This window comes from Neopsephotus bourkii, unplaced genomic scaffold (genome assembly GCF_033783945.1).
Source record: "Neopsephotus bourkii isolate Nb327-2 ecotype Australia unplaced genomic scaffold, CSIRO-AGI_Nbou_v1 NB_234, whole genome shotgun sequence".
Classification (NCBI taxonomy): Eukaryota; Metazoa; Chordata; class Aves; order Psittaciformes; family Psittacidae; genus Neopsephotus; species Neopsephotus bourkii.
Window position 1 is genome coordinate 4,146,472 of NW_026900744.1, and position 23,328 is coordinate 4,169,799.

Sequence of the window (23,328 nt, forward strand, 5' to 3'; positions counted from 1 at the left end):
GCAAAATATCTTGTCCTTGTGGAAAATGCCAGCAGGTGTTGTCTAAGGATGGGTTTTTTCCTGTTTAAATGCCAGAGTCTTTCCACAGACGCAGCCCTGGCAGCATCCTTTTACATATTTTGCTCAACAGTTGACAAATTAGCTGCATAAACTTGCACGAATTCCATTCCCCAGCTATTCATGCAAGCAACAGTTTATTCAAATGCCTGGAACCAAAGAGGATAAAAGCTTTGCTTTTCATTTTATTTTCCTTTTTTAAAGGTGAGATCTAAATCTCATTGAAGTCTATGGAGAGATGCAGAGGTTTTAGGATCATTATGAAAATCTGGTCTGACACATGCTATAGAATTTCACTCAGCTGCCTCTATAACAAGCCCTAGAATTTATGCTCGACTGAAGACCAGCCCCATTATTTTGCTGGGCTTTGAGAACCAAGCATTTATGCCTCAATTCTAGAAAGCATTTAAACACATGCTTAAGTCCCTCCCTAGTCAATAAAAGCACTTAAACACATACTTTGTTCCTGCTGAAGTCAACTGGATATTGACACAGCAAGTAGCTGACTGAGCAGAACAGCCTGCTAACAGGAGCCTCACTGAACAGCATTGCTGTACTTCAGAGCTCAGAATTGGGGATGCACTTTTACATTTTTACAGCAATCAAACAATGGGCGTTCCATCCATGTGACATTCAAGGATATTAAGATTTGGTCTTGCCTGGAGCAAGGTTGCAAATATAAACATCTATATTTATATATGCATATTTTTATGAATAAAGGAATAAATATATACATGCATTCGTATACACATTTTTAACAAGGTGCAAATGTCCTCAAATATTTCATGTTGCTCCTAACAATGTGCCACAGCCAGGCCAGCGCAAGTCTTTTCAATGCTTCTGTTCAGCTTCTGTTGGGAGATATGTAAATGTTATGCAGCCCATGTCGGTACCAAAGTGACTGCTCCCCCCACGCCTTCCCACCACAGACAAACAGAACTGCTATGGCAAAATGCACCCAATCTCCTGCAATGTTTCCTTCCCTAACACTAAACTGTTCTGGTGGAAAACAATCCCCCTGGTCCCCTCTGTGTCAAACTGTGATTGTCTCCCTATCAAGCAGACCACCCTAAAGCACAGCTCCAACTCTTTGTCCCACCACTCCTGTGGATGCTCCCCAAGCCCCAGAGCTGCCTCCCACCGGACGGAGCCGGCTCCTCTGCACCTCAGTGAGCTGCTGGCTGCCTCTGTCTTTCCTCATCCTCATTTATAAATTTATTCTAACTTCAGTGAAGTGGTTAGGGGCACTTAAGAGCCAGTTATGGCTCATTAGAGGCTGCATTGGGTTAGTGGGAGCAAGGAAGATGCTGAGCTGTTGTGGCCAGGTTTAATGGCATTTTGCTCCCCCTGATGGTACCCAGATTCAAGGGGGCAGCAAGACCCTTGGGAAGGAGTCCAAGAAGGAGCAGTGAGGATTTTTAACCCTGGTCGGTCCACAGCAATTGTAACATCTCCCCTTTGAAGCCCAGAAGCAATAGTCCAAATCCCCAGTACTGCTCCCCTGCCCTGATGATGATGAGGGAATGGGTTCTGTGCACCACCTCCTGTCTATGGTAATCAGGGCTTGCTCTGCCCATGCCACAGAGCAAAGCCCCATAGAAATGGAAGTTACTGTAATTATAGCTTGCCTGAACATATGGTTTCAAGGATCTTTCAGTGTGTAAAATGCATGAATATGCATCATTACTAGATGTCACCGTCTAAGTTACATAATCCTGCACAAACGTATATTTTAGAAGGACCTGACATCCTCTGGTTTTTAAGGGGCTTTAGCCGTGATTAATTCTCTGAGCTTATTAATCACAACATGTGTTAGTGTTTGATAAATTGCCCAAAAGTTGCATTAGCTAATAAGTATAAGAACAAAACGAAATAGTTTCATCTGTTTTTATAATAAGACAAAGAGCATCATGGGAGCATACACGGTGGTCATGAATAAAAGAGAAACATTCATTTATGATAATTGGTTTCAGCTCCCCGTTTGGCTGGTTCTTGTGACCTAAATGTATCCAGTTGTTTCCTTTCTTTCCCGTTGGTTTTTGGGTCACTCCTAATGGTTTAATTCAACAAAAAATGTCTACCATTTCCTGTAACCTCTGTCTTTTTTCATTCCTCTTTCCAAAATGTTTTTTTCTGTGCAGCATCTAGAGAAACCTCCCTCTCTCTCTCGCTCTGTTTCCTTCCAAGTGAACAAAGTCAATATTGTTGACAGAGAAAAGGTTTAACTCCAGGCAAAAGGGGGGAAAAAAAAGCAATAGTCATTTATTTGTCTCCACTTTTGAGTTCACAAGGGTTTTTTGTTTGATCCTGGCGGTCAAGACTTTGACACGGAACATGCCCCCTCTGACCATGAACAATTTATGGAGGGAGAAAGAGACAAAAATCCTCATTCATGTTTAAGAAAGCAAAGGAAATGGCAGTAGATTAATATTTGTGCATTTGTAGCAAAATTTCTGATAGGTCTGTAACACATTCAACCACCCTGGTTGAGAAACACAAGAGGCGAAACTCAGCCCTGGAGAGTTGAGTTTTGTTACTCTTGGACACCTTTCAAAACATCAGCCCTCATTCTGCTTTTCTTAGGGCAGCTTTTTCTTCCAGCAGAGAGTAAAAAACACTCTATGGCATTTGCAAGAAGGAGGCGCACGCTGGTGGGTTTACCTTGAAGAACAAGCAGGGAGCCCTTGCCGTGGTCCTTCTATTTGTGCTCACTCCTGATGCTCCCTGAGCACGCAAAGTGGTTTTTACATCTCCCATTTGTTCTGCTCAAAACGACAAGTAATGGATTTTCTAGCACAAGGTCCTGAGTTCAGGCTGGTGGGAGGTGCAATGCAGCACAGTGCTGGGATGCCAGAAGGCTGTTAGCACTCAGTAGATATACCCTAACATGTGCCATCAGGAGTTCCTGTTCCCAGTTATATTCACCACATTAAAACTATTGGGGCTGAAATTCTCCTTTGCCAGGTGCCTGCCTCCAGCAGCATTTTCTAGGAAATTAAAAGGGGGGGGGGGGGGAGGCCTGGCAGTTTTCCAATCCAAGATTAGAGAAAAGTGCTTAGTCGGTGTAAAAACTAGTTCTAACAATTATTTTCTTGGAGACTCTCTCACGCCTCCATCCTCTGGAAAGGGGACTGGAAATTTGGTGTCACCCTGGGAACAGGGATGTGCCTTTTGCATCCAAATCTGGCGAAGTGAAAAGCCTTTGAAAACATCCCACTGAAGATTTATTAGCCTCTGGGAGAAAAACCTCTACAGATTCTGTCTGCCTTGATCTTACTCCATTCTGGGGCTTACTTAGGATTTTCCTTGTTATGATTCCCTTCTTGGCTGCTGGACATGGTTGTGGGTCTGGGCACAAGAAGAGAGATCCAGAAAACCATCCTTGTCATCTCAGCCCATGAGGTCCCCCTGTAGTCCCTCACACTGCCCAAAAGCAATGAACTGTAAAGCAGGAGAAATGAGGCATGGAACAAGGAGAAGCCGTGAGCAAGTACCTAGGGGAGAGACTTGCTATGACATCAGGGAGCTGGGAGCAGGCAGAAAAATGAGGCAGGGCAATCTGGCAATGAAATATAATAAAAGCACAGATAAAGCATATGCACAAGGAAGTCGACAAAGACAACAGATATGGCCTTAATTCTCACGTTTCAAGGCTTCAGTTTCTCATGCAAAACGGTTTGTATCTGTTGTCATTTCTGGAGCATCCAGACCTCTCCAACAGTCCAAGATATCAAAACATCTCACTGCTACATCAACCACCTACTGAAACAGCTGACAGGCTAAAAAGACACAGCAGGAAGATGTAGTGAGAGGGCAGAGATAGTCAGATTAGAAAATGCCATAATTTTCAGTATGCCAATGGTATGTACGAGGTGTAGCAAACTGCAGTGGTAAATCAAAGTTTGCTCTCAAAACTTTCACACCAATGTCATCCAGAGACTCTCTGCCTAGAAATCAGTTCCCCAAAATATCATTGTGTGATTGTAACAATATGATATCAAGGAAATTTTTGGCCCTTAAGAACCACTGTTCCTTGCAACCTTGAGCAGCAGGAATTATAGGTTTCTGGTTTTGGGATGTATTTGACACAACCATGGGCTTGGTCTCCCATATCTCTTGCAGCATGACCCAGCACAGATACATCCTCAGGGAATTCAGCAGCAAACACAATGTACCTCCCCTATGAGTAGAGCAACACTTGTGACTGCAGCAAAATAGCATGATGAACAGCCAGAAAACTCCTTTCATGTCAGAAAATGAAACCACACTGTCTAGACAAGAGATCAGGAATTATCTTAAATTCCAAGGAGTTCTAACTGACCAAGGAGAAGGGAAAGAAAAAATGAGACAGGCTTTATTGACAAAGAGGACCATACCAAGAAGAGGAAATTACAATTTCCCTGTCATGGTGCTGCTAAAGGCTCATTGCAGCAGGTTTTATGCTTAGCTTTGCACTTTTTTATCATGGAAAATCCATGTGTTTTTTCATATAGAGTCCTAGTGTCAAAGCTGTCAAAGGAGACAGGCTTGTTACTGCATGAGACACCTGCTTTGCGTCTATTTGCCCTTGTCATGACTTAAACCATGATTTAAGGGAACTGCACATCTTCTTAAAATACAAGAGGCATTAAAATGCTATTGTATGCTCTCAATAGCTTCAGAAAACCATTTCTCTCTACCCTTATCAAACCAGGAGAGATGGTGAAACCAACTTTTCTAGCACAACCACACAAAAACAATTACACCATGGACTTTCTAACAGAATGGACTGAGTAGCTATGTGGGGGAAAAAAAAGCACATTAATGAATACTCAAATTCTGTATGGATAAGCTTTAACACAAAAAAAATCTCTGCATGATATTAGAGGTTCCCAGTAATTCCCAAAGCAATATACCATAACCACCTTACATACCTAGTTTCACTTCTAAAGGCTTTTTGGCACAAGTCTACATGAATCTGAGCCTTTCCACTCTCCCATCACTTGCAGTGATGCTAGAACAACACTGTGAGACGTGGTTCTCTCTTTTGCCTCCTCTCCTCACCCTCCTCCAAAATCATAGCTCAAAGATGCTGGGACATGGTTTGTCACAAACCCAGCTGAAACACCAAGCAGGGAGCTCAACCAGTTTCTCGCTTGCATCTTCTGGCAACTGATATTTGAAAAACTCAAAAAATTCTGCTTTTGTAAAAAAAAAACAAACCATCACAGTATCAGGAGCAGGGCACAGAAAGTAGTGAGATTCACAATAGTCACTAAATATATTCGGCAAAGTCAATATTCAGTAACAAAACCTTTTGGCAGGATAAATGCATCCCTAGTTTACCCTGGAGGCAGCGGGTTAATTAATACTGGTTGCCTGTGCTCAAAGACTGTGGAAATCTTACAGGGTGCTCTTTGGTTCCAAATCTGCCTGACAGAGGTATCTGCAGCTGCTCCAGAAATAGGAAGCCATACATTTAGCAATACATTCTGGTTCAGCCTACCCCAATTATCTCAATAGCACTTTGAGATGATCCGCAATTCTATGCAGAAGCAGGCGTGACAGCCAGTTTTGCATTACACAGCATCTCTGCTGCTCCCTCTTTTAGATGAGCATTCTCACTCTCAAGGAAGACTTTTACACATCTCCCAGCTGCACAGGGGTCCCGCAGAGCTGCTGGTGTGTGGGTTTAGCTGTGAGAAGTGGCTGGCTCTAAATCTTATCAAATTATTTCAATTCTGTGAATTAAGCAGCTTCCTTATATCCCCAAATATCCCCAATTAACCATGCAGCTCTACAAGTACAGGATTTCCATCTTCCAAGATCCTGGTACAAGCCTTTCCACCCATACTGAATTGACCATGAAACAAAACCACTTGCTCCTTCCTGGGCTACAAAGAATTAGACTACTGTAAATAAGATGTGGGCTGGATCACTCTGTGCACAGGGCTCTGCACAATAACTCACATCTTCAGCTTGTTTTACAAACACTAACAGCGAGCGTGACAACAGCTGTGCCATTTTTCCATGTCATTCTACCCAGCCACGTGCTTTTGCAATGGTTCCGTTTCATTATACCCCTGCATATGTTTTCTCCTGTTTTGCTAGCTGTTACACCAAATTAAAGATAGCTCTAACCTAAATAAAAAAAAACCAACGAAACAACAAAAACCAACAATACCACCTCAAACCAACAAAACAAGTGACCCTTGCATCAAAGTATGAGCGCTTTCTACCATATTCCTTTTATTTTCCTCATTTAATGACCTTTTCCCCATTTAACGTCCTTTTCCCTCTGCTGCCCAGCTCACTGAAGGTTGTGTTAGCATGTGCAGCATGTCAGTGTATTTCCGATGTGTTGGGATTTATGCACGGCTTTGCATATGAGAATAGGAATCGCTCACCTTGCAAGCTATGCAGATGACACGCTTCCCTTTACAACAAGCTGAGAGATGACCTGAACCATTCCCAGCCACAGCCTGCTCCAGGCACATGTTTCCTTCCTTCTACCAGGGGCTGAAGCTTCATTCAAATGTACCAAATGGCAGCTTGGGGTGGTTTACCTGATGTCTTTGAGCATCAGGCTGCGGTTGTCACCACCCTGTGAAGAGGCAGTGGAGAGAAGCTCTGCCAAAAGGCAGAGTGACAGGGTTTATAGAGCATTAACAGCAAAGTAAATACCTCCCAGAGTGTCACACACAACCACAGCAAGGTCTGCTCCAGCAGGACAAGGGAGAAAGGGGTGTCACTGAAAAGTGCCCTGACAAAGGTGTTGCTTTGGCAAGACATGGTGCTGCAGTGGGCTGGGTTGCCATCCTGCCTTCGCAGCCTCTCACAGACCATCAATCATAGAAAGTAACAAAAAGCCCCATACAGAGCTTAAAGAAAACCTCATCCTCTCTTCAAGGTGCATGGTGGGTTTGCGTCGCGGCACAGAGCCACAGTGTGGGCAGTGCACAGCTTACCTATGCTGGCAAACAGCATAAGAGGGGAACTGGGAAGTTTCACAGGGCCAGTTTCCAGGTCAGGCATTTAGGAGCCTGCAAAGTGCCCCAAGGCGATGCCAGTGAGCATCAGCACCTCTTTGTGCTCCCTTCTGTCACCCTCTGCAGTGCAGGTGCTGGAAGCAGCTCCTGCAGCAGGAATCCCTATGTGGGATCAGGTTTTTCCTCACTTCACATTCAGCACATTTCAGGAGGGACTGTCCCCCAGCATCCTGAGCCAGATGCAGCACTGGTTCAACCTGGAAACAGGGTGAGAACAGAAAGGAAAGCGGTGGCCCAGCGTCTTCGCAAGCTTTGTTTTAAGGGTCTGCAGTTTTTACTCTTCAGTCCAGCGAGGCAAGCAGCAATGCCAGAAGATGGCTGTGCAAACTCCCCTTGCCTTCTGTATGGAGGAACTGGGATTAGCACAGCACAGGCTACCAAACTGCCCCAGAGTCCTTCAGCTGAAGGATGAGAGAAGAGGTGACACCCCAGAAGGGATGACTTTGCCATCCTACCAGCCTCAACTCAGACCATAGTCTAATGATAAAGCAAAAGCCTCTGCCAAAAATACAGGCAGGACATTCTTGCCAGAATATATGTTAAAGAAAGACACACAATTATTTTTTAGAGTTGCTGGCACAGTGCTCACAGGAAACCTTTCCCTTTAAACACTAAAATTAAACAAACACATGAAACGCAGGGAGAAATGTAATTACTTTATAGCTTGACTTTGGTCTATTGCCTCGGGTATCCAGTTCCCTTTCTTACTGATGTGGAAACTCAAATTCCCCCCTAACAGTGTCATTAATTCCTTAGCCTGCGGAGCCCAGCTTTCCTGCTGCATTTTGCATCAGGAAATCCCAGCTGCCCGCACCTTGCTCCGAAATCAGCTCTGCAGGTGACAGCAGAGCTCCTGCCCTGCTCCCGGCACAGCGAGGGGGCAGGAGGGCTCCCCTCTCCCCCCAGGAAGGGGGGATTAAAACAATTGCATTGACAAAAACAACAGTGAAAGACCCAGGCAAAGATCTAGCTCCTCTGACGTCTAGCCCTACCAAAACTCCCCTCGCCTGCCAAAGAAAATGACAAGGGGTGTCTATTTCTGCTTGCCTTCTTCCTAAGAAAAACACCTTCCCTTCTCCATCTTCATCCCCCCCGCAGCTCTTCCCCCTGCACACAGCTGGAGCTGGCTAAGATTGGTGTTCAATGAACACCCGGTCCTCAAACACACCCGGGACGCTGTCCAAAGGAGGCTGACAAGAGACTCCCACCGATGTGAGTGCCCCACACGCACCACCAGCCCTAGGATATAAAGCAGTTTTAGTGCCCTGTAAAGAAAGAGACTAGGTTTGCAAGAGCAAAGGGAGCCCCATGGGAGGAGAAGCATCATCTCGCCTGGCTTACCTTCTCATTCTGATGCTGATGAAATACAGCCCAATCAGGCAGCCACCCCAACTCCTTCCCCATGCCCAGGCAGCTGCTCCCAAATAGGTTTTCTTGGGCACCATGCAAAATATCTCAGCTCTTCTCAAGCAGATGAGGCGGTCCTGGAATCAGACCGGTAGAGCCTGCCCTTTGAAAGCTGTCATGTAATTTCAGAGGAATCAAGACGGACTCTCTGAGTATATATACCTCCTGTGACACACACACATACAGAATGCGCCTGGCATCTGAAGCAGCCGATGCTGGATTTATCCCTTCCCTTTTTGCCAGTGACTGACATAAGTGCTGGGAACTCTTGGTGGAAAACTGCTTATGAGCTTTGGGCCTGATCCAAACCCCAGTGAAGACAAAAGAAAGACTTGCGATTGCCTCTGAGCTGGCTTTGGATCAGTCCCATTATCTCTGCTCAGAGAGCAACATACAAACAAAGCAGGCAAGGGCTGGGACATGGTAAGCCTATGCCCAGAGGCCCATTTAATCAGAGGAATGGAGCAGCAGTGAGGCACATCTGAACCTTCCTTAAAACATCCACCCAGAGCCCTCCTAGGAGGAGGTGAGCCTCAGGAGCTGCACGTGATCACATCCCTCAGCCCTCACTCCTGGGTGGAGATGCCGGATCTGGACCTGATACCCAGATTTCTCTGTTCAGGGCTGGTATCAGCCATACAAAACCTTCAGAGCCAGACCTACATCCAGCCTTATATTGTGTAAATGATCCACATCGCAGGCTGAGCCTGCTTTTATCCATAAAACACCATCGGTTTGGACACTCTAGCACCTTATACATATTCCAAGAGAGACCAAAAGTGTTACACTTGGAACCTCCCTCCCACCTAAAATCTGCAAAACCATTTGTTTTGCCAACAATTAAGAAGCAATTTGCATTCTTCCTAAGAGGCAGCCTGCAGAACTGAGACATGGTTTGACATGGTTTTATCCCTCTTCTCCTGGCAGCGTTACCTTTATCATTTACTAAAATAAAGCTGAAAAAGTGCATTGTTAAGTCATATTTTTCTATTTTAAGGCATTTGTTGTAACTATACAAGGCTTTTTTTTCCCACAGGGAGAAGAAATGATAACCATGAATTACACCAAACTTACCTAAGCAAAGTGCAAAGCAGTTCTCTGTCCTGGGATTACAGACTTGCATACTCCTAATCCTTTCTTTGTAGAGTTTAGGCTGTACAACTTTTGTAGCATTAAACCTGCTGGAGATAAGGGTCTTTTTTAAACCAATACCCTTCTACTCATGACAACCCTTAGAGTGGATGCAGTTACACTACAACCCTTCTTTGGAAACTCGTAAAAAGCTTCCTTGCACCCCAAGTTTAACACACTCATCTGAATTCCCACATATTAACAGACTATCCTGTGTCAGCTGGATTACAATAAACAGCAACATGTGTGTCCTTCAAATGAGATGAGCATGAGCCAAAGTGATTTATTCTCAGCTCTTTTTACTGAGGTTGGAGCTGTGGTCTGGCTTGGGTCCAAGATGGACCCTGCACACCTTTACCTGGGCTCAGTGGTGAGTGACATGTAATGATGTGCTGACCTGCTTCAGGGCTCACCCCGATCAGTGCTAGCCTAAGAAAGGCTTAAACTATGCTCAGATACCCCAAAGGGGCAACTCAACGAAGCTGAGCAGCACCTACAGGTTCCAAAGTTTGTTGGCATTTTTGTGATGCCAAATTCTGAAAGTCACAGCTAGCATCGAGGGTCAGGTAGCGTCAAGCTTGAAACACACTACACAAAGTTACTTTTCAATCCTTGAACTGTAGCTTTGCAAAAGCATAAGTCTCTAGGATTTTCCACCCCTAATCCAAAGTAGGAGAGAAGAGAAAGTGAGGATTTAAAGGGAAATAAGTTAAACCTCATAGCATGCAAACTGAGTTGTCTAACCAGAAGGGTCTTGCCACATCCTCAGTATGGTGTCACGGCTTGAAAACATGCCTTGTTTTCTAAGCTCATTTATTCCCTAGGAAAACTAAGCAACTAAAGTATGTCTTAAAGAAATCCCTAGAAAGGCATCTGCAAACAGTTGCACTGAAACTTCAATTGCTGCTGAACATAATTCGTGGCAGAGCGAAACCCTGGAATCTCTGCGAGCATGGGGTACAAATAGCTCAAGGAGGTGTTTGGTACGAAGGAAATAGTGAAGCTTCTTCCATTTCCCATGAATATCATATGCACAGCTCCAGCCATATGTTGTGTTGAATCTGCCACATTCTTCGGTGGTGGGCACAGATGTGGACAGATCTGACAGATCAGGGTCTTAGGGTCACACAGGAGTAAATTGGGGGCAGATGATTTGAGAGTCACAGCTTATTTTTAGAAAAAGAAAAGGGAAGGGGGGGAGAAGATTGCTCAGAATCATTTCTACCATGTGTCTGAACAAGAAAAGCATTTATCTCACTAAAAACAAAGACAAGTTTCTCTCAAATAAGGAGTTTGTTTTAAGAGGCTAACAAAGATTTTCCTATGTGCTCTACACATCACAGGTGCTGCAGAAAAGCCTACGACTTTGCCATGTATTTCCATGCTTCATTAACAGATATTATTTTCAGACAGTCTCCAGCAAGGCTCCATCTTTGCAAGCACAGAAGCGACTCCTTTGACAAATAAGCAAAGTTTCTTCCTGATTGCCTGACTTACGCTGTTCACCGGTTGTCCCTCTGATTAGTGCTGTCTTGCTTACATGTGCACTGTGGGTGATAAAAGATATCGAGGAAATGGAAACCCTTTTCCAAGAATATAATCATTACTAGAAGACTGAACAGAAAACAAGGAAAAAGACAACCAGGGCTAATTCAAACCCACCAAAATACAATGAAAACGCAGCAGATATGCTCCTGCTCATTCATTATTTATGCTCATAAGAGCATACTATACACACACTCCCTCTGCCTCCTGCTGTACAAAGTTTACAGCAGAGAGGGAGGATGGAGTGTTACATTACTTCATTAGTCCCACAAACTACACTGCTGAATATTTACTTGTACACTGTGCAGCTATGCAAAACTATTTCAAACAGAATTCAAACCCAAAGAGCTTTTGCCAAGGAAGGACAAGGAGAGCGTCACAGCACTGCCTGCCCCAGCACAGGGACCTCCCTTTCTAAGGCTGCTTTGAGAAGGAAAATAGAAGAAAGCCCAGGATCAATGGGGATGATCTTGAGAACAAGATGCTGATGGTAGGACCATTCCAGCTGACCTGGTTGCCTGAGTCTTAGCATTATGGCCATGCCCAGGCACTTGCAGTGGATTTTTCCAGGCCATCAGCTCAAGTTACTGATGGCAGTCTGGGACACTTTTATATGTATGAAGTAGAAGCTTTCCCTGGAACATGCCATGGGTACAAGCATCCCAACGCAGGCCCCAGACTTGCTCAGAGAACAATGTCACCCCTTTGCTCCCCAAGCTAAGTGCTCTCCTGGGCTCAGGCAGGAACGGGGTGAAGCTGCTCTGAAAGTGTAGCTGGAGCTTTTCCATTTCCTCTTATGAGTCACTGAGGGGTTGTACATGTGATCAGTCATATATTGTTTTTCCTATGTTTTTCCTGTCTGTTTGGCTAAGAGTAAAAGACCTAGGGTGATAAAGACTATACTGATGTCTCTGCACCTCAAGGTTTCTTGCAGGCTGCTTTTGGGTCTTCAGAGGGGTCACACCAAATGGCAGCAGGATGCAGGTAGGATTTAAGCTGTGTAATGCTTGGCCAAAAGTGTATGAAGTGTAGCTTAGTGATTAACTTGTTGAAAGAGGGCTCAGAAAGCCCAGCTTGTTAGGCAAATATGGACATTCCAGCCCAGCAACCCAAGCTCTGGGCAGAGATCATGTAATTTAAATCCTTTTGCCAATTGTTTGAGATCCACAGTGCTAAGAATGGTGGCAGGCAGGTGGAGAGGGTGGTGGTTTGCTGTTCCCCATGTTTTGAAGTCTCCTTGAGCTCAGCAGAGTTGAGTTTTGCTCAAATGCCTAGCACCAAGTATGGCAACTGACCCAGGACTGCTGGGACAGAAGACAGGATGTTACTGGATCTGCAGTCCCTTCAAACTAACTTTTCTGTGGGATTTGTTTTCATCTTGGATTATTATCCAGCTGGGTCAGGTCCCTAACCCAAATAAGCACAGAAGTTTCCATATATAAGGCAGGCACTCAGCATGAGGAAAAAGTAGGACCACCACTTTTATAGGAAATATGAGATTATGCCAGATTAACCCAGCTGCTTAGCTTGAATTTGCCCGTCTAACTTAGTGATCCAGAGCAATTGCCGTTAGGAAACAGACAAGCAGGGGCTGGGCATTTCCATCTGGGAGAGACATTTACCCCATGGTAAATCGAGCATGGTAAACCCATGGAGACTGGCACTTGTGGACCAGAACTGTACCATAAGCTAACCCCATGACATGCAGCGATGGGCAAAGTGCAAAGACATGCCAGGCTGCTGTAGCTCTGGGAACAGACCTAGCAAGCTGGGAGTCCATGAATTCCTACCATCCCTTGCAGAGCCAAACTGCTCCCCAGGAATCAGAAGTTCAACCCGAGCTAAGATTTGGGAGGAAGGTTGTTCTTTGTTGACGGTTTTACTTCTTGTCCACTGGCTTCAATCATTCCCATTTTAACAGCTGTTTTGCAACACAAATAAACAAAGTTCCTCTAGAAACCCTTATATCGATACTTTTCCTTCACTTGAAAACTAGACTACTAGCCTCAAAATGCATCCCCTGCTGGCAGAAGAGAGGTAACATTTTGCACACCCTCACCTCCCTTATATGCTTGCATCTGGACACTTCAGAACATGTCTCATCTGTCCCTTTGAGTACAGACAAGCAGCACATGATGGATATTTGCTTTCAGGGTCCTCCTAGACTGGAGACTCCAGGCTACACAAGCCACAGCTTCACTTGTCTTCCCAACACAAAGCTTTTCTCCCCTGAGTGTCCCCAGTAATCACCCAAGCTTCTCATTCTCTCTATTGTACAGTCAAGATGCAGAGAGCAAGTTTTCCAGTGAGATAACCAGCCCCTTATATGCCATTTTCTCCATTTTCCTTTCCATACAGTAAAAGAGGAATAAAGAAGCAAAAGGGAAAAGGAAGGAGAGAAATGTAAACCATGAGAGGAGAGAAACAGGGGTCACATATATGGGTAATACCCTTTCCACAACAAATGACACCCTCCAAAGGCAGAACTGGCACAGTTAAGAGATGAGGGTGGAAGAAGGAATGGTTCAGCTGCCAACTGTGCCATAAGCTCCCTTGCAGGTCTTGAAAATCAGCATTCATACAGCATAATGTCTCAGTTTGGGTCAATCTGCTGTTTAAAAGAAAAAACAAAACACGTTCACAGGATTGTTCAAAGCGTAAATGAACATTTACAAAGCTCTAGGAGAAATGAGCTGAAGGACACTTTCAGAGGAACAAAGCATTATCATCATAGAGTGTAATCTTGATGGTTTTTATGGGCAAGCATCAGCTTCCAGCAGTAATCTTTAAAGCAACATCCATTATCCATAAAATCAGCTTTCAGCTAACGGTCTGTAACAAGTCACAATTGGCTAAATTCCACTTATTTTCTTCCTTTTTTCCCTAAGAGCACTTGGGAGTCCTGCAACAGCTGCCAGAGGGGAACAACAGAGCCCAGCTGGTCGATGGCATAGAGTGGCAGGGAGAAATGAGGAGCATGCACCCACTGTACATCAGGCAAACCTCCAACCTGTGCAACACGAATGACTCAAGATGCCTCCATAGGGCAGAGATCTCACTCATCCACATCACACCTTGCCTGCAGGGCTCATCTGGGGCCAGACACTCTGCATCATGGCTCCAGATGGAGACGAGGGTCTCTCAGACACCTCCTTACAAGGAAATTTGGGCAGCAAAAGGCCAACTTCTACCATTACCATGGCTGTTTGCTTCCCTGGGAAACTCATTTGTTGGTGTGTAGAGACAGACATGCTTTTTTGGTATCAATGAAGTTGCAACATCATTTCACAGCCAGCAACGTGTGGCTCAAAGCACACAGTCCATGGTGGGAATGCAGCAACTTCCCTGTCCACAGGCACATGTGTTTGGGTTTCAGCTGAAGAATCTTTCTTGGTGAAATGTATGGATAAAATGAGAAAAGGGAGGGATTTTGCCTAATTAGAAAGAAAATTGCTCCTTGTTTTAAGATTTTTGTCATTTTATTCCATACTGCCAAAAATGTTATGTTCCTAGAAACCAGCCCTTCTAAGGTGTTGGTTGCCAAAAGAAATGGAAGCAAAGGCTGGTTTTTCAGCTTTATAAAACCAAAAAGCCTCATGGGAAAAAAATGAGAATTTTCCCTGCAAACTCTTTTCTCCTGTTATTTACTTTGCAGGAAAATAACTTTCTACTGGGAAAGTGATAAAAATGAAAAACAATCACTGCGCTGTCACTCACCCAACCTTTTCATGCATTTTCTGGAAACGCAGCAGAAATAAAACTCTCACTCATACCACAAAGGCTCTTTCCAATTTTCTATGACTTTATGGCACTGTAGCAGGGCTGACTTTGTTTTTAAACAAGCAGCAGCTAAACCCTGGGTTTGAAGCCATCTGATAGATGATCTCAGGAAACAACACCACTTCTGTAGAGTGCTCTTTTGCTTCCTCTCTCCAAGTTGGATTTAGTGGTTTATTTATGATATGAAGGAGGAAGTACTTTCACTTACTCTAATGACAAGAGTGAAGGTAACTTGGTTTCTCCCCAGCTTTCCCAAGGATTACTTGGATAGAGTGGAAGAAGTCTGGTCCCATAGCCTCAGGCTCTCTGCAGTAATGTCAGGGTGAAGACACCCATCCAGCTGCCTTGGGGAAATCTACACTCAAGTGCTCAAGGTAGATCTGAAGGTCAAAAATTAGAAGCATTTTCCAGATTGTATCCCATTTCCAGCTGCAGCATCCTTAGGCCCTAATCTGCAAACTCACTGCCTTGTGGAAAGCTTCTGAGCGTCATGGACATGATCTGGGGTCCTGCTGCCTGTTTCACCAAGACCAAGAAAATTAATATAAAACAGCCGATGGTCTTGGTACAAGAAACGACTAAGCAGGTTTCTGGCTGGTAAAAGAGATGCACAAGAGGGAATATGATCTGGTTGTACAAAATCCTGTGTTTGGACAAGCAGTTGTTCGCGACTTCTTCTAGCACTGGAATTACATTTGTAGAGTGGGAGCATCAAATAAAACCAACCTGTGGCAGGTTCAAAACAAACACAAGGGAATAGGTTGAGTGGTTCAAATGCAACCTGAACTTCAGCTGTGAGACTGTCACAGGATTTATAATTAACAGATAATACAGGTTAAAGGGAGAATGGCACAAGTTCAAGAAAGACAAAAAGGAAAGCCCCCAAACACTGAGGGTTGTTAAAGATTAAACCTCCTCTACTTCAGGAGGTCCACGAAGAGTACTTAGAGGATGGAGAGTATTTGGAAACATCCTACATGCTTGCCCTGCTCCCCTTTCCTCTTCTGTTCATATCCATTTGCAGCCTCAGTTAGTGACAAAATCCTGGATGAGATGGAACCTCATGGTGGTCATCTCTACGCTGTGAGGTCAAAGTCCTGAAATGCTCCATGAAAGCATGCCCAGGCCTCAGCTCCCTTCACACCTCAGATCCTGCCACCACCTCTGAAGAAGCTGCCTTACTGCAAACAAAGGGCAGTGGGAGCTACTGTGTTGATGGCATACAGCTGCCCTGACCTGCTTCTCCGGCAGACACGGACCTGCAGAGAAACAGAGACCTATTTCTTGACTAACAACTTCACAAACAAGCCACTTGAAGTGAACCAATCCAAATATTGAGCTTTCCTCATAATAAAAGCAGCTCCTTTTTGTGGGGAAAAGGCAGCAAGAAAACAGCCCTGGATGTGAAGATGACACCCAACCAATAGGAGTGCACTCTGCTAAAAACCTCTCTCCACAGGCATACGCATCCCTCCCTCTCCAGGGTCCTTTAAGGCCCTGGACTTCATTATGAAACCATACAGGACCACACTGGTGATCATGAATAATAAGGTTTTCATGACCTTTGTGTATATGGGTTGGAGGGAGAAGCAGATGATATTAAAGCTTTGACCTGTTTCCAGTTTAAGGTTTCCTACTGCAATTACAAACCAGAATCAGCAGTCCTGGTATACAGGAGACCAGCACAATCCTCCAGAAGTATCTCAGAAACCATTTTTAGTTACAAAGGATTATTCTATGGATAGTCAGCTCCAGGTCCCAGTGCTTTCCTCAAGATCCCATTCTCTAAGCCCAGCAAAAGATTTCTTAACATCCTAAATTCAATGTTGATCTCGATATCTCAGAACTGGGAGAAGAGCATCAGCTAATACCTATGACACTGCCTTCAACAGGGCTCAGCCATGGAAGGTGCATAAAATGGTATTAGCAACAACTTGGTAGAAAGGAGCCATGCTGGTGTCATTTAACACAATGAAAAGCATAATTGGTTACAGCTGACAAACAGAATTGCATTAAACAGAACATTGGATGCTGGACCATGGTTTACATCAAATTGTCAATCTCAATATGGCAGTCCCCTAAAAAAAGGCACTTTTTCTGTAAACCCTCAGGAAACATAGCAAATCATGGCAACATGTTTATAGTCCTCAAATGCCACACAAGGAACCTGATACATATCTTTTATGGTGGGATATACTGGAGGGTGTTTCAGCACGTCCATACTCATTTTCCAAATACATTGCACAGTTTTATTAAGCCTTTCAGAATCTCTCAGAGATTGACTTTTAGATGAAGCCGTGAAGTGGACAATCCTCAAGGCCAAACTCACTCAATAAAAGTGAGATTACTCGCCTTATCTCCATGTTGCTTTCTGTCTTCGAGTCTGGCAATTAAGGCTGGAAACAGCAGTGACAACATGCAGATCTTTACAGCCTGCCCCTGAACTTCGCTGTTCACTGCTGTTATATAAACTGATGACTGCTTGGACTTTGGCACTAACTTGACACCAGCAACTGCAGTAAAAGGAGGATATTATTTATGTTCAAACCACAGTTTGTTTCTGTGCTTAATGCAGCTGGAATTCAAGTTATTCCAAGATGGTTTGGCGTTCCTGCACCTATTTACACACCAGGTCCTCTGAGGGCAGGTTTGCATGGGAGCTGGCATAGCCAAGTTCTGGTGCTAACTGCACCCTCCACCTACCTGCAAGCCCCTAAGATGAAAGGCCAGTGGAAACCTGGGTTGGGTTAAATGTAAAAGGCACCTTCAACACAATCTAAAGCATAAGATACACTAGGTCTTGATGTACTTACAACACACCCTGTCATGTTAGGAAGTTGCATGAAATCTGATGTCCTGGGAGGTTTGTGCTTTAAGTCCTCCAGTGTCCAATGCTCAGGCTGAGCTTAAGCTGAAGATCTTCCAGGGGAGGCTAAAAGTCTCTTTCCTTCAGATTTCCATGAATCCGGTAAGCAATCTTTTTCAGACCCTCAGCCGTGTGTCAGTTTTTCCAACAAATCTAACAGGTCAGTGGAAATAAGGATAAACAGACAGACTGCATACTTGCATAAGGAAAACAAACTAAAAATTCCTACAGTTTAATTTTCAACTTAAGAACAGAATGACTTACAGCAGGAAGAAACATTTTAAAAACTCAAACAAGCTGTTTAAAATGATGATCCCAATTACCCACTCTGTAGATGACCTACTACGATACCAGCATATCTTCAAGGTTTCAAGATAAGGAACTGCAACAAAAGGTAGATCTTTACAGCAGGATGGCAGCACCCCTGGTTTCATTCGAAGTCCTGGTTTACTACCATGAGCACTCGATCAGTCTTGTGGAAAAATAGCTTTGAGCTAGCTTCATTAAAGAACAAACAAGAAGAGTCAACAAAACTGTTTTCTAAGTTTTGAGTACCAGGAGGGGAGGAAGCTTTATTGCTTTATGCTACTACATTACACAGATACAACAACAACTGTCAACAATAACATTATCTGTATTACAGCAGAGATCCCAACTGAGATTAAGGTCTCATTGTGCTGGACACTTGTAAAAACCAAGAAATATACTGAAAGAAGCCACCCCCTAAAGAAACTCAAGACTAAATAGGCAAGGGGGAAAGAAGAGAGGGAAATGAAATGACCCCTGCTTTTACAGATGGGAAACAGGAATGCAAAGGATAAGTGACTTGCCAGAGGCTGCAATCAGAAGCCTGTGGCAGACCTGTAACAGAGCCCAGATTTTCCAATTCGAACTCCAATACTATCCAAATCCAGTAGCAGACTTGCCTTTAAATCATCCCTAATAACATTACAGTTGGATCTCACTCATTATCTAACTGAAGAAATCAGAAGCGGATACACGTTTCTTTTTTTTCAAGAGCACTCCATTTGCTCAGAACTGTAAATTCTTCCTCAAATGGGTCCTTTGTGTCTGATTTCCTCTGCTTATCCTACAGGCTGCAATTTTAGGTGCCATGCCAGACACAAACTTGCTCCAGCAACTGCCTACCCCCACTTCTTCCTAATGCTCCTTTACATGCTTCAGGCTAACAATCCTGTTCCCCTCATACTCCCTCCACAACATCTGCAGGAGGCAAGGGAACATTAAATGCAACTAACATGTTCTCATCATGCTGCTGTGAATGGCAAGCTACTGAACAAATGTCATAGTCCTATTACACAACATGTTGGATGAACGCTTAAACTTAGGTGGTTAACAAGAGTCAACATGATAAATTGGTGTTAGTCTGAATTACCATGGTTGGATTACCCGTTTTTCAGCTTCTCCTGTTCTAATCTCTCTTAGTGGCCTTGGTTCCTAAAAGACAAAGATCTACACATTTCAATTTGCCCCATCGTGTAAATACTGCCAGTACAAATAGAGTAATTATTGTCAAGCCATCTGAAAATTATCAACATGCTTCGCTGCTTAGTTAGCAGGATGAAGATCATATCAAGATAGTAATTTGCACCTTTTCCTTCTTAATTTGAGGAAAAATTCACTTTCTTCGGTGCATAAGTGAAGCATGGAACATATTATTTAATCCTAATGCAAATCACACCAGCAGGAAATGTCGTAAAGAAAGAAAGTAATCTTCTGAAGGAAAAATAAATTATCGACCACGTTAAGAAGGAAAGAAACATTCTCAAATAATTTCTTTCTTTGTTGGTATTGGCTGGCAGCATAATCCTTCCAAGTAAATTGTAATTTCCAAATTAGATTATACATTATGTCATATTAGTTTTATATTAGAAAAACAAACTGACTGAAAGGAAAAATGCCAAAGTCGACTTGCCTGGTAATGTAAAATTTTTGTGTTTTTACTGTGAAATGCTTAATGTTGCTTTCTATATTTTATTTTTTTTAGCAAGTTTTACAGCAAACATAAAACCTAAATGAAGGCAAAATATTTACTTTACTTGACCAAGTCCTGTTTGAAACATAAATAGGAAAAGAAAGACCGAGCATTTTCAGGACACCACATAAACATAGTAACAGCTATCTCTGTATATAAATACAGATAGCAACATAGAAATTTTCATGAGTTATGCACCAATCAAGATTATAAGCATCTATTGCACTCAGAAATAACTTCCATAGAGAGAACTTCAAACCTGCACAGGTCAAGTGATCTAAAAATACAAGAATGGAGAAAGTCTGTGTAAGTTTTGCACAGCTTTTTGGCTGTCTGTCTTATGCAAAAGTCCTTAAATACACCACTGTCTATCTGTATCTTTTAATACAACCCATGCTTTGGTCACTGAGCAGGATGGATGGTGTTTGCTGGATGCAGTATTACTGAACATGTCTTTATAAACTTCTAGAGTTGATGCTTGACCCAAGCCTCCTTTACAAAGTATTTCTCAAACCCTGAATTCAAGAGAGACTGCAAGCCTGCTTTTCACACACTCAGCTTGCATTTTAGAAAACATTAAAAATACCACTAAGTGGAGATAATGCTTTAGCTTCAATGTATGTCAAACGAGGCGCAGAAGCATGGGGTGACCTAGGAACAAGGCTATATGGCATCAATGAAGAAAAGAAGGCAGGTACAGGACCACTGCTGTCCTGGTTTTGGCTGGGATAGTGTTAATTTTCTTCCTAGTAGCTGGTACTGTGGTGTGTTTTGAATTTAGTATGAGAATAATGTTGGTAGCATACTGATGTTTTAGTTGTTGCTAAGTAGTGCTTACCCTAAGTCAAAGACTTTTCAGTTTCCCATGCTCTGCCAGTGAGGAGTGGCACTAGAAGCCAGGAGGGAACACAGCCAGAACAGCTGACCTGAACTAGCTAGAGGGATATTCCATACTATAGAGCATGATGTTCAGCACAGAAGCTGGCGGGAGCTCACTGGGAGCCACCAATGGCTGCTGGGGAACAGGCTGGGCATCAGTCAGCAGCTGTGTGGTGTATTACTTGTCTTTCTCAGGTATTATTCCTCTCTCTCATGCTCCTTTTAATTTCTATTATTGTTACTATATTTTGCTTTATTTCAATTATTAAATTGTTCATATCTCTACCTACAGGTTTTACCTTTGTCCTACTCTCCATTTCACAGTGGGAAGCGTGCAGCTGGGTGGTATTTAGTTGCTGGCTGGGGTTAAACCACAACAGCAGGGAAGAGGAGACTTGAAGATGTCTCTGCACACATGAATTGCTAAGAACAACAAGTTGTATGATATTTGGAAGACAACCATCCAGGTTAAACATGGGAATACTGTAATTTCTCCACCACCTTCTAAGCTGTCCCAAGAGCAAAGGTACATTACTGTCACTACCATTTCTCAGTAAGTTTAGACAGCTAAAAACAAACTGTAAAAGCCATCAATTAATCCTGAAGGCTTCAGGAACCAAAAGCCCACCAGTCTGTTTCTTCCAGTAGCTGGCTGGAAATGCTCATGAAAATGGACCTTCTAAACTGATCCCCCTTTCAGTTCCTTGCCTGTACTTCTTTCCCCTTTCTACACTAGGATGGCTGCTTCCCTTTTCACTTCCTTTCTTGATACCTGTGGAGGTACCAACAGCCAGGGGAGACCCTCTGGTCTCAGTCCCTAAGCCCTCAAGTAGGGTAACCACAGAAAAGGCCTATCTTAGACACTGGATGGGGAAGATGTTCATACTCACTTTTGGTGACTGATTTTCATAAATGGAAGCACACAGGGAAAAAAGCATTCCCCATTTATCAGGTTTTTTTATTGAGCTCAGTACAATTTGGTTTTTTTTTATTCTTTTTTTTACTTTTCAGTGGCTTTTTCCTGAACAAATCCATATGGACTCTTGCAGACACAACAGAATCATTCCCACCTTCTCAACAAGAATGGAGCAGTTTGGAGTGCTCCCTAGGGTGCAGTAATGTTCCTTGGAGCATCACTTTCCCTTCTCTCTCTAAAAGATTGTATCAGTTGGGTATGATTTTCTTGGGGGACAATTCTAATTGGCATGGAAAATTTCAGGCTGAAAAGAATAAGTTTAAGAAAACTGCAAGCAATCAAAGTAAGGCTCTGATTGGGGAGATTTCTGGCCAACTCTTTCATGGGCATAAGCTCCTGAGTAAGTTTTAGCATGTGCTTTCTTGCATGCATGCACATTAATGCTTTACTGAAAGTTGTCACTATTAGCTACAAAGTTCTGGAATTATGTGAAAGAAAAAGAAAATACACTTTTTCTCTTCCCCCCCCTGCCCCATGCACCCTTTTTGGTAAAAAGAATCCTCTTTTCTTCTATGGTGTTTTCAAGTTGATGGGTACAAAATGCTTCGGTGTTAAAGAAACTCTAGAGAACATGAAAAGCATCTTTATACATACAAAGGGAAAATAACCTGTAATGGAGGAGAAGGTATAAAAAAGGGAAAGAAATCTGTTCATCCCAGTCCAGCAGCCTGACAGCACCTATGGACCCTAACAGCAATTACTTTGAAATCGTGTATATTCAGCATCCTAAAGTTACCTTTGATGCTAGACTTCTTCCAAATGACAAGGCCACTGAAAACTGAGCTAACCCTCCTTGTACCCAAAGGAATGTCTGGACAAGAAACCATTTTGGATGTTAAAGGAAAAAAAAAAAGAAAGAAAAAGAGAAATTTGGCCTCTAAAGACCATTATGAACACAAGTTTTAAATGAGCCAAAACAGAGGTTTAAATACAAGTTCCCACTTCATCTTAGCTACAATCTCCCTACTCCCATAATACAAAGCTATAAAATACAACAGGGTGGGTTTAACTCATATATTTTTATATCATCACAGCTACAGCAACATTACTGTTATAAAACAGACAGATACATGTCTATTTCACTTCCTGCAAAGGTTACACTCACAAGCTTTTTAAAAGGAGCCAAGAGATTATTAATAGCTGTAGTAACATGGTGGTGAACACAAGCCCTATGAGGTGCAGACCACTGCAAAGTCCCTTGTAGCTCTAAACCATGATTCTGTGCAACCTGTTGGCTTCCATAACAATTTATAATCTTTTTTAAAGCATCTATTAATCACCTGCTAATCCTTAGCAAACACTTCTAAGCAGATTTTTCATAAGAAGCAACATACACATATAATCTTAGGATTTCGTACGAGACTGTCATTGATGGCAGTGTAAAGCAAGCAAGGAGTCAAGGTCCATGCTACGTAACTTCACTTGATTTTTTTATTTGATCATGGGCATCATGGTGCACCTATGTGGATAGTTTGTTCCTAGTTTGGTCACATTTTTTAAGCCTCCAATGGTTTACACAGCTTTGTTGCTCTACCTTAATCCATTATATTGCATACATTGTTTGCGCTCAGATGGCTAGAAATAGTTTACTAAGGTATAACCATGTGATTATGTCATGTTTCATGAAGGGACAGGGATATCACTGCCATCTAAACCTCAACAC